Genomic DNA, 11,506 nt, shown 5'->3' with positions numbered 1-11,506 from the left:
AGAATGAACGGTAACAAGCCACAGGACAAAATGTATACTAACACAAATGAGCCAATTAAAGTTATCAGGGCCAGCAGGACAAGCCTAAGTTAAGTCCAAGCTTTCATAATTGATAAGAAGTCCCCGTGAGCTTAAAGGAAAGTCTGATTCCACATCAGACTAACGAGGAAGGGGGCCTGGATTCATTCCTTTCTGCCTGTGTTTGTGATGGAGCTCTCAGGGGAATGTGTGCACGTGTGTATGCTCGGATGTCAACACTAGACGTTTTCCTTAATCAGACTTCATGTCCTCTTTGATACAGGATCTCTCCATGAAAGTAGATCTCACTAATTTGGCCTGACCCACTAAGCAGTAAGGCCAGGGCTCTTCCCCAGCCCTGGGATTGCAGACCCTTTAGCATCAGAGCCATCTCCTCAGCCTAATGCATCTCTTTGGACTGAGAAGCCCTAGACTCCAAACAAACCACTAGGCTGACCTCTAGTGAGCACCGGACCCTGCTTGGTGTCTGGGTGCAGAAATGGCTCCCCACAGATGAGCCCCCTGCGCCCCCAGTTTCGTGTGTTTGAGTCAGCCTGTTGCTCTGTGGTCCAGGCTGGCCTGGACTGGCAGCCCTCCAGCCTCCATCTCTGGGGCACTGGGGCTGCAGGGCCAGCTCCTGTTGTGACAGTTGCCTGCATGTGTCAGGTCCTCACCACAACCCCACAGCAACGGGCAGCAGTCTCAAGGCAGGGGGACTGAGGCGGGAAGTGTTGAGGGGTTTGCCCAGTGTCACCCTGGCAGCAGAGCTGGACTCAGAATTTAGGCTTTCTGTCTCCTTAGGGTCAGGGTTGAACACAGCAGTCCAGTCAGACGACCTTGAACTTGACCTTCGCTAAAGGCCTCCCATGATCATCACATTCTCTCCCGTGCCCCATGATGCAGAAATTCCTGGAGCGGGGACTGAGTGTCCACAAGCACTGTCACCATCCTTGATGGCCCCCAGTTGGGTGCTGGCCATGTCCTCATTTTCCAGGTGACAAAGATGCAGCTCCAGCTGCCCTGCTCCCGCGGACCAGACCTCGCTCTCTCTGCTCCCCCCACACCCTCCCCACTTTCTCAGAGGCGGCTCCTTTCCCGCAGTAGCACAAGAGGCAGAGCCGCCGCAATTCTCAGGCATGGTTTCCTCAAAATCCAGCCCATGCCGCATTCTTCAGGACCCTGTGGCAGAACCTGAGCACTGTGGCCACTTCTAATGTTCAAGATGCCAAGGCCTTCGTCTGCCTGCCATGGGTCCCTCTGAGCCCCCTTCCCGTCAACCCGACCATATTTACCACACAGCACTGGGCTTCTCTTAAAGGATAAGATAATCACGGCAGGTCTCAGAAAGACTCAGAGAAACTTTGAGCATACAGAAAATTCTATCTCCTCCAGAATAAATCTGACTTCCAACAGGGTTGTAGAGATGGCTCAGGGGTTAAGAGCACTTGATGCTCTTCAAAATATTGAGATTGGTTCCCATCTGTTAGGAGCACATACCCTCCAGAAGTCAGGCAGGCAAGCAGACAGACAGACATAACCCAATACATAATCGAAAATATAGCTAAAGCCTTCTAGAGCCTTCTGAAGTCTTAGACTGGCCCACAGGTCCCCATGTGACTTGCCGTTCCTACTTCTCCATGTACCCATCCACTCTCTATCACTATGGCACATCTATCTGTCGTCCTTCAGGCTAGGGACATCACATAGTGTCAGGGAACAAGTGGGAGAATGAATGACCTTCTACGGTGATGGAGCTTCTCTGGCCAAGGCAACTGCAAGGCTTTCATTTTCTCTCTGAAAATTTGGGCAGGGCTCTGGGGACAAAAGTTGTGTCTCACACATTGTCCTCCTTTCTTTGTCCACGTTCTTCTCCGCCCACAGCCGTCATTTCCTCCTTCTCCAGTCTGCTACGAGTCACTCAATGGCGTGCAGAGCATTTGGACATCCAATCATGATGTGCCCCTGGCTCTTCCTCTACATCCTCACCTGAGTAGGGGGTGAAGCCCAGCAGGAGGACGAGCAGTGAGTAGTGGATGCAGCAGGCTGCCATGGCTTCTCTGAAGTTGGGAAGAGCTGATCAGGTCCTGGGAACTGATGGAGAACAGGAGACCATTCAGACACAGACAGGGATTGTCTTTGTCTTTGCTTCCAGCCTGTGTGAACTCTAGGGTATAGGAGAACATGAAACCAGGCTGTCCTGAGTTGTTTGGAAGTTACATGCTCTATGCTTGCAAATCTCAGACTCAGCCATGGATTCCCTGTACCAAGAATCCAGCAACCATGTTCCTTCCTTGTCTAGATGTGGGATACAGGGCCCAAAACCCTCTGCTTTGAGCCTCAGGACTTCAGATCCCAAGCAGAACCTTCTCCAGGCCTCAGTCTCAGCTCTCAGCACCCAGCTCCCCCAGATCTCCAATTCTGAGGGCCCTGGTTTGTCTGCCCCAGGAATGTGGCATCTGGTTTCTGCTCCTCCCATGCCAGTGGACCCAGGATTCCTGTCACCCACTTCCTTTCTTCAGGCCAAAGTGCACAGTACTCAGCACCCTGCCGTGAAGGAGGAGCACCTGCAGCCTCCTCCTGAGGTCATGGGTGGCCATCTACTCCCCCAGATGCTTCCCAGAGACACAAAGGCCAGAACAGAGACTTTGAGAACCCAGGCCCAGAGAACGATCCCAGCATGCTAAGACCAAAGCCTCCTTCCTTCAGATTAGGGAATCCAGGGCCCAGTTTCCCTCAGACCCAAGACTTTAGTCCCTGTTTATCAAACTCAGGCCTACATGTCTATCTAGTCCCCTCCCTTGGACCCAGGAATCCAGTCCCAGCCTCTTCCTCCTTCAGACTCAAGATTATAGCCCCTTCCCGGTCCTTTCCCTGCCCATCCTCACGGGCCTCTCCTCAGGTCTCCGGGATCGGGTCCCTCACTGCTGCTTTTCGTTTTAAGCAGCAGTATTTTTTTTGGCTCCAGAATGTCCTCACCAGATCTTGGGCTTGGAAGGTGCTTCATGATATGTTCCAGAGTCACGTCTGTCTCCTCCCAGAGTCCCTGAAATATGCAACTTCGGCCAGTTAATACACTCGGTCCCATTGGGTAATGCGAACCCTTTGCAATCTCCATTGGATAAACCTGGAGAATCGCTGCATCCCATTGGTTCCCAGAGATGTCAATTACTGGCCTCTTCACGAGGCACACATGCGCAGATATTGAGTACTGGGCAACGGTCAGTGGGGTCAATGTCTGTTGCTGCCGAGGTCACCCATCAATTGTAGGGTCAGGTGGTATCCTGGAAGGTCTTTTCCTTGTCCCTCAAAATGCTTCAAAATTGTACTCATGAGCAGGGAGTCGGTTTCATCACTGATTGCCATCACCAATATTTACCCTTATTGCTACTGTTAGGATGACCTACGTGATTATGGGTAACTGTCAGTTCTTTTATTACAATTCACTATGTCTTGTGTGTGTGCGCGTGCGCGCGCATGTGTGTTGAGAATCATATGACAAGTGCGCATGACAGGATAATTTGGGGAGTCATTTTTCTCCTTCCATAGTGTTGTCCCTGAATCAAACTCAGGATTTCAGGCTCCCAGTCCGGTGCCTTCCCATGCTGAGTTATCTTCCTGGCCCTCGCTTTTCTTTTAAATAGTAACATATTAATTATATACAACATAATTAGCTTCATAGCAATGTTGTCCTAAGATCATGTGATGCACTTCAGTCTGAAAGACCCCCACTATGCTTATTGCCTGTTTGAGCTGCTCTCACTAATTGCCAAGGTCAAGTTATGAGAAAAGTACAGGAGGGAACCAGGTGCTGCTCTCATCCGACGCCAACCAGATATCTGTGGTCTGCAGCTTGGCCTAAAGCAAGGTCAGGAGGACGGTATCCAGGATGCTGAGAGAGTCATAACTGAATAACCAACTGTCCTTGGTTAACTACAACCGCTACATTTAAATGAAACAATGAAATCCCTGTAACCATGCTTCTGCTTCTGTAAGCCTGCTTCTTGCCACACCAACCTTATATAAAACTGCATATGCTTTAACTAGGCATGCTCACTCAGTCTCCCGAAAGACTGAAGCGTCCACAGGTACCTGTGTGTAAACAATAAATAACCTGTTGCACTTGCATCCAGTGGTCCGGTCTCATCTCTTGGGGGCAAGGGCCTTCCCTCCTGACAGACTCCAAACTCTTGGGGTCTGCTGGGGTCTTTCCAGTCACATGTTCTCTTTGGAGCAGAGTCGTCCGGCCCCAGATGGCCTTGAACCTTCCTTGTAGCTGCAAATGACCTTGAACTTCTGATCCCTCTGACCTCTCTTTCTGGGTTACTGGTGGGTGCCACCGTTTACAGGGCAGTGGAGATGCACATCTACTAGGCAGGCTCTCTACCAGCTGAGCCCCGGGCCATGTTTGTTTATTTCTTCTGTTCTGAAGTATATAAAAGTCCAGAAAGCTTAAGAAGCATACAGAATGCTTGGAGTAGACAGAAGAGAAAGCAGAGGCACATTGGGAGTCATGGTTGGAACCAAAGTGAACCTTTACCATCCGGTATGACTTTTCTGGATGGGAGCTATCCATCCAGTTGGGTGGTTGGACAAGGTGGAGAGACATGGTGTCCCCATGTATCTTGAGAGGTGATAAGGAGATCTCTGGGAAGGAGGGGTCATCATTCAGTCTACATCGCCAAGAGGATGGACACAGTTGGCCCACTGAAGAAACCTGGGACCTGTCAACAGGATTTTCACAGGGGAAGGGCCAGTCACCAAAAGAGTTGTGACCCATGGGCACATGGTGGTTTATAAGGATGAGTTGTTTCGTTTTAATTGAGCATATTAATTAGGGCAGCCAAAGCGGGCTTCTGATCACTGGACTTCAGTACTTTGATAGCAGGACTTTGGTAGTCAGTCTCAGGAGGAGGTGTCCAAATAAGGGACTAGACCTTGGTGGCCAGCTTTAGGAATGTAATCTAATGGTTTTTATCAAGGAAGAGGGGATAGAGGAAGGGCAAGGCCTTCCAAGATCTGTGCTTGTCATGCTCAGGGACTCTACTAGAGTCCCCTCAACAGGTAGAGCTACAGGGTATGGGCAAGTAAGCCATCCACTCATAGAGTGGGAACATAAGGCTTGGGGAAGAGTTCCATGATTAGGAAATGCATGGAGGAGCCACTGGGTCGCAGAGGTGGTATTGAACCTAGACAGTAAGAAACACCAGCTCTAGGGACCTCATGAATGACAATGAGGCCATGGAGTTTCCAAGGTATGGTTGAGGAGGAGGATTTTATCGTAGATATAAGGAAGACTACAGCCAGAGGCATATGAACACAGACAGTAAGACCCCATTGCTGGAGACATCACAGGGCATGGGGACATGAAGCTGGGACATTAAGCATGGAAATGCACACGCTACTGGCGGCTTTCATAGCGCTGGAAGGGGCCACGTAGGCTGCAGGTAGCGAATGGTAGCCAACGTTTGTTTGGCTGTCGTCACTGAAATAGCAAATGCATACAGGACGTGCCAGCTTGTGCCGTAGTGGGTTGGTGGCCATGGGTAAAGCCTTCTGGTTGGATTTTAGGCCCATTCCCCAGGAGGAAGTTCACATCTGATACTGTAAGCAGCAGGGGAACCCCATAGCTGGGGAGGTCATAAGTGCCAAGCGGGGAAGCAACTTCTGTGACTCTCCTAGACTGCTGCGCGGTGGCAGGTGGCCTATTTAGTAGCCATCCATGGACATCCCCAGTCACCCCACCAAGACCCAGGAATCGCTGGGAGAGGAGGTGAAAAAAGGCAGGGCAGGGAAAGTGGTGTAGTGTTGTAAGAGGCAAACGCTCCAACCTTTAGGGAAGCTCTTTAAGCAAGAAGCTAAACACCTCAAAACAGCGCCAGGAAGTCCCCGAAGCCAAGCAGAGCCAGACAGGACAACCAGTAAAAGCTACAGAGGAGCCAGGCTGCAAGGAGACTGATATACAAGCCGCTGCCTGGAAGAAGCAGAACCCAGAGGAGCTGCCTGCAAGAGGTTTAGACCAACTGAGGCACCTGGAAAAGGCATCCTCCCGCCCGCTGAGCTGCCCGCAGGCTGTGCAGTGCCCTCCAGGCTCCCAGCTCTGTGAGCTGTCACTCATGCGGGGGTGGGCCCTGGTGATGACCTGCCTTTGAGTCATTTCTGCTCCTCTATGGAATTCCTGACCCATGCATATCCGTGTAAGAAATCCCGACATAACACGGATTGGTTCACCAAGTTGCACTTTGGTGGTATCTGAAGTTTGTTCTGGCAAGGTGTCAAGTCTGGGGTGAATAGATGTGTATGTTTGAGTCTCCCCAGGAAGCATTGTGTCACACAGCACCATGGAGGCCAGACCTTTAAGTGCCCGTGCTCATCATCCGGCCAAGGTCCCCTGATGCGGCAGAGGGAAATTGAACTAGGCTGGTGGGAGGGTGCCCAGCAAGACCGAGGCTGAGAAAATTTAATGGAGAACAATCAGACCTTTAATCCTCTCGCCAGAAACAGAGTGTAATGGCTGCAGTTGCCAGGGTACAATGGAGTGTGTAAGCTACACAGTGTATACAGATGGATGTCTGATCCAGTTGTCCTATCAAGTTTCCATGCCTGACAGTCAAGCATGATTTCTTGACTACTATGGGGACAAGTGGAGAAACACAAAGCACCAGAACACTCCATTGCCTTAGAGAGCGTGTGGGCCACTCAGAAACATGGAGGTGTTATGGTCTGAGAGGAGCCGCCAAGAAAAGACCAGCAGTCACATATGAAATGAGCAAGAGGGTTTATTGTTTCCCACAAGTTGGGTGGCAAATAGTGACCCCATAGGGTGGTCACAAGCTTCTTTTAAGTGGAGTTAGGGGAATTCAAGGGCGGGGAGGGATTAATCTGGGGCTGATTGGTGGAGGAAAGTGTAGTCTCTTAGGCACCTTATAACTGCAGGGTAGGGAGAGCTATCTTGAGCTAGCAGAGGCTGTGGGGGACCTGTTGAGCTAGCAGAAGGCTTGGGTGCCTGCTAATTGGTTGCCCCTCAGTTGTGGCTTCCCTAAGTTCTGCTAGTTCAGCTCCAGCCAGTTCTAGTGAACTGAAACTAGTGCCTTGTCTCTGTGAGGGCTACTAGGAGAACCTGTCACGGCTCTGGTCTGGGTTTCCGCGCCTCTCAGAAGGCACATTGTATCCCAGGAGCCTTAGACTCTAATCTGAAAGACCTGTGACACATGCCTGCCACAGTGGCGGGATTAGGACAACTCCCTGGCTCCCTGCACGGGTCTTGGCCCCAGTTCTCTCAATGGATTCCAGCGAGTGTCACTTCCTCACAGAGAAACCCAGTAGTTGGGGAATCTAGAGTGAAGGTATCATTTCACACGCGTGACCGTTTCCTGGTGCAGGGTGTTCAGCTGTGGTGCAGGGTGAGTTGAGCAGCTGCCATGTGTAACTATCAGGAGGCAGAGATGTGGGGCGAGAGATGTGGGCATGGGGACAGCAGGAGCAGGCAGTTCCAAGTGTAAGGGCTCAGGTTATGACGTCAGAGGACAGCTGGGTGTGGGGACCAACAGGGATGAAGAATCACAGGGGATTCATCAGAGAGGACAGAGTCCTATAGATAAAGGGCTAAGAAGAGCCCCAGCCCTAACAGCCAAGCCAGGGAGGTGCCAGGGACAACCAGATGTGAGAAAGAGATTGCAGTCATTGTCTGATCAAGATTTTCCACCACAGAGAAGATCCCGATTGAATCTTTGCCTTTCAGTAAGGTTTTGTCAGAGGACTTCAGGCATCCATCAATGCTAAATGTGTGACTGAATCCACCTAGAAGATGAAGATCCAGCCGGAGGAAGGGCCAGGGAGGTATAGTTCAGGAAACCCAAAACAACTCATATCCAGGAGCCCGGGCTCCAGCCTCCTCCTTTGGACCCAGGATGGCAGCTCCCAATTTTCCTCTCAGTCCCAGGGTTCTAGGCCCCAGCCACACCCCCTCTGCTACAGCAGCCCAGGCCTCTGACCCCTCCCCTCTTCCCCCAGACCCAGGAGTCAGTCCCCATCCCTCCTGCTGGGTCCCTGGAGTCCTGGCCTCAGCCTCCCTCATACTGGGGGTGCAGCCAGCAGCACTCACCTCCCTTAATCTTAATGTCACCTGTATAGCAATGAGTGCCCTTGGGACAGGAGACAAAGTTGGAATTGCGGGTGCAGGCACCTTGAAAGTGCAAGCAGACAGGACACTGGGTGGTTCCTGGGTCAACAGAGGCTGGGGAGAGAGGAGGAGGTGGCTGCACAGTTTACTCCAGGCAGCCACCACCTGCTGCCCTGTCCCCGGGTCACATACTTGAGGGAAGGAGGTGCTTAAGTAAGACTTGGCTGGTGTTAGCATGGTTACACAGAGGAGTGTTACAAAACTTGAAGTAAGAGGCAGCCACTATTCCAGGTCCACTGGCATACACCACAGTGCGTTCTTCCTTGCTATCCCTATCTTTGCTGGGATCTTTGCTCCCCAGTAGGAGAGATTTTCCTCCTAAGAGGGAAGAAGATGGAAGCCAGGTTGGGTGGGGAGGATGGCAAGGCCCAGGAGCCCAGTTCTTGGGTCCCTTGATGTCCCAGTCACAGGGAGAGCACAATCCCCAGGGACAATGGGACACAGCATGTTCTGTGTCAGCCAAAGCCTGAAGCTCAAGCTGCTTCTGCCCCGCCCCTTGCGGCTTTGGTGGCACACAGTGTGCACACAGGGACCCTGAGCCCCTCCCGCAGGCTGCAGCCTCACTGTGCTCACCCTCACTCCTGCCCCGCTGGATTCCTCTCCACACCCGACTTCACACCCACGCGACCCCTGTGCTCTGTGTCTCTCTCCTCTTCCCCTTAGCTGTAAGCTGCACAGCACTCAGTGCCTAGCAGAGCCCCAAAGGCACTCAGCTTCCTGCTCCTCCCCCCTTCCCTCTCTCCTCCCTCCCTTCCCTCCTCCCCTCCTCCCTGTCTCCCTCCTCATTTCCTCACTCTTCCCCAACCCTGAGTCCCATCTAGTCCAGGCTGCTCTGGAACTGCCTACATAGCTGCAGATGCAGTGGACTGTCCCCACCCAGGGCTCCGTGCAGCCATTGCAGGCAGCTGCCACCACACCCAGCTCATGTGGTACTGGGCTCCCAGCCCAGGGCTTTCCCCCTAACTAGCACAGGGCTACCTCACAGACCCCAATGATGGCCAGAAACAAGGCACAGAGAGAGGGCCCCAACTGCAGGACACAGAATTCAGGGGAGGGGTGGGTGGCTTGGTGCAGGAGTGTGGCCCTCCATCTCATCCCACGCACCTACGTCTACTACCAGGAATGTCTCCTGACATATCTCCCCAGGTTGTGTTTCTATGGTTTCTTGTGAGGACCACGTAACAGCTTCCTTAGTGAAGCCACTGCCAAATTTCACCATGGTTCCACTGTGACATTTCAGAGTACCTGTGAAGAGGAAAATGGCCTGGCTTTGTGAGAGTCAGGGAGACACCATGCTGTCCCTCAACTTCTGGGCTAAGGGCAGCAAGCACATTCCAATTCATATTGTGGTGTGTCTGGCATGTGTGTCCCTCCACCCCAGTCACCTCTGCCTGCCAAGGAATCGCCCCCTCAAGTAGACTGTCTCCCCTCAAGCTTTATCATCACACTCACCTGAGTAGGGGGTGACGCCCAGCAGGAGGATGAGCAGTGAGTAGTGGATGCAGCAGGCTGCCATGGCTTCTCTGAAGTTGGGAAGAGCTGATCAGGTCCTGGGAACTGATGGAGAACAGGAGACCATTCAGACACAGACAGGGATTGTCTTTGTCTTTGCTTCCAGCCTGTGTGAACGCTAGGGTATAGGAGAACATGAAGCCAGACTGTCCTGAGTTGTTTGGAAGTTACATGCTCTATGCTTGCAAATCTCAGACTCAGCCATGGATTCCCTGTACCAAGAATCCAGCAACCATGTTCCTTCCTTGTCTAGATGTGGGATACAGGGCCCAAAACCCTCTGCTTTGAGCCTCAGGGCTTCAGATCCCAAGCAGAACCTTCTCCAGGCCTCAGTCTCAGCTCTCAGCACCCAGCTCCCCCAGATCTCCAATTCTGAGGGCCCTGGTTTGTCTGCCCCAGGAATGTGGCATCTGGTTTCTGCTCCTCCCATGCCAGTGGACCCAGGATTCCTGTCACCCACTTCCTTTCTTCAGGCCAAAGTGCACAGTACTCAGCACCCAGCCGTGAAGGAGGAGCACCTGCAGCCTCCTCCTGAGGTCATGGGTGGCCATCTACTCCCCAGATGCTTCCCAGAGACACAAAGGCCAGAACAGAGACTTTGAGAACCCAGGCCCAGAGAACGATCCCAGCATGCTAAGACCAAAGCCTCCTTCCTTCAGATTAGGGAATCCAGGGCCCAGTTTCCCTCAGACCCAAGACTTTAGTCCCTGTTTATCAAACTCAGGCCTACATGTCTATCTAGTCCCCTCCCTTGGACCCAGGAATCCAGTCCCAGCCTCTTCCTCCTTCAGACTCAAGATTATAGCCCCTTCCCAGTCCTTTCCCTGCCCATCCTCACTGGCCTCTCCTCGGGTTCGTTTTAAGCAGCAGGATCTTTGTGACTCCAGAATGTCCTCACCAGATCTCGGGCTTGGAAGGCGCTTCCAGATATGTTCCAGATTCTTGTCTGTCTCCTCCCAGAGTCCCTGAAATAGGCACCCTCAGCCAGATATTACACTCGAAGTTCCATTGGCTTAAAAGAACCCTTTACAAACTTCATTGGATAAGTCTGGAGAATCGCTGCATCTCATTGGTCCCCGGAGATCACAATTACTGGCTTCTTCGTGGGGCACGCATGTGCAGAAAGGGAGTGTTGGGCAACGGTCAGTGGGGTCAGTGGCAGTTGCTGCCGAGGTCATCCGCCAATTGCAGGGTCACGTGGTATCCTGGAGGGTTTCGTGGTGGACGGTCTTTTGCCCTGTCCCACAAAATGCATCTCCCATGTGCAGAGAGCAGGTGACAGCACGGATTGACATCATGGATATTATCGTCACATTAGGATGACCAATCAGATTACACGTAATTGTCAGTTCTTCCTTCACATTTTAATATGTATTGTGTGCGTCTGTTGAGAACTGTATGACAAGGTGCACATGTCAGAGAACAATTTGGGGAGTCGTTTTTCTCTTTCTACCGTTCCAGAAATTAAAACTCAGGATTTCAGGCTCGTGGGCAGGTGCCTTCACCTGCTATCTCCCTGGTCCTGACTTTTCTTTCAAATAGTAACAGTAATTATGTGTAACATAATTAGCTATATTGCAATGTTGTCCTAAGATCAGGTAACATTCTTCAGTCCCATATTACCTTTTGAGGCAGAGCCTTCTGGCCCAAGATGCCCTTCAACCCTCCTTGTAGCTGTTAATGACCTTGAACTTGTGATCCCTCTGACCTCTCTTCCTGGATTACTGGTGGGTGCCACCATTTGTGCATCTCTGGGGATGGAACCAGCTCGGCCAGCTCTCTTCTAGTTGAGCCCCA

General features: G+C 51.9%; 1 pseudogene; it reads right to left on the bottom strand.

The window, feature by feature from the left end:
- Positions 1-7,589: 7,589 nt before the first annotated feature.
- On the bottom strand, positions 7,590-9,713 carry LOC127238935 (CD177 antigen-like; annotated as a pseudogene).
- Positions 9,714-11,506: the final 1,793 nt, after the last annotated feature.

Source organism: Phodopus roborovskii, unplaced genomic scaffold (genome assembly GCF_943737965.1).
Source record: "Phodopus roborovskii unplaced genomic scaffold, PHOROB, whole genome shotgun sequence".
NCBI classification, from domain to species: Eukaryota; Metazoa; Chordata; class Mammalia; order Rodentia; family Cricetidae; genus Phodopus; species Phodopus roborovskii.
Note: the sequence above shows the minus strand (reverse complement) of the source record. Positions and strands in the feature narration are given on the sequence as shown.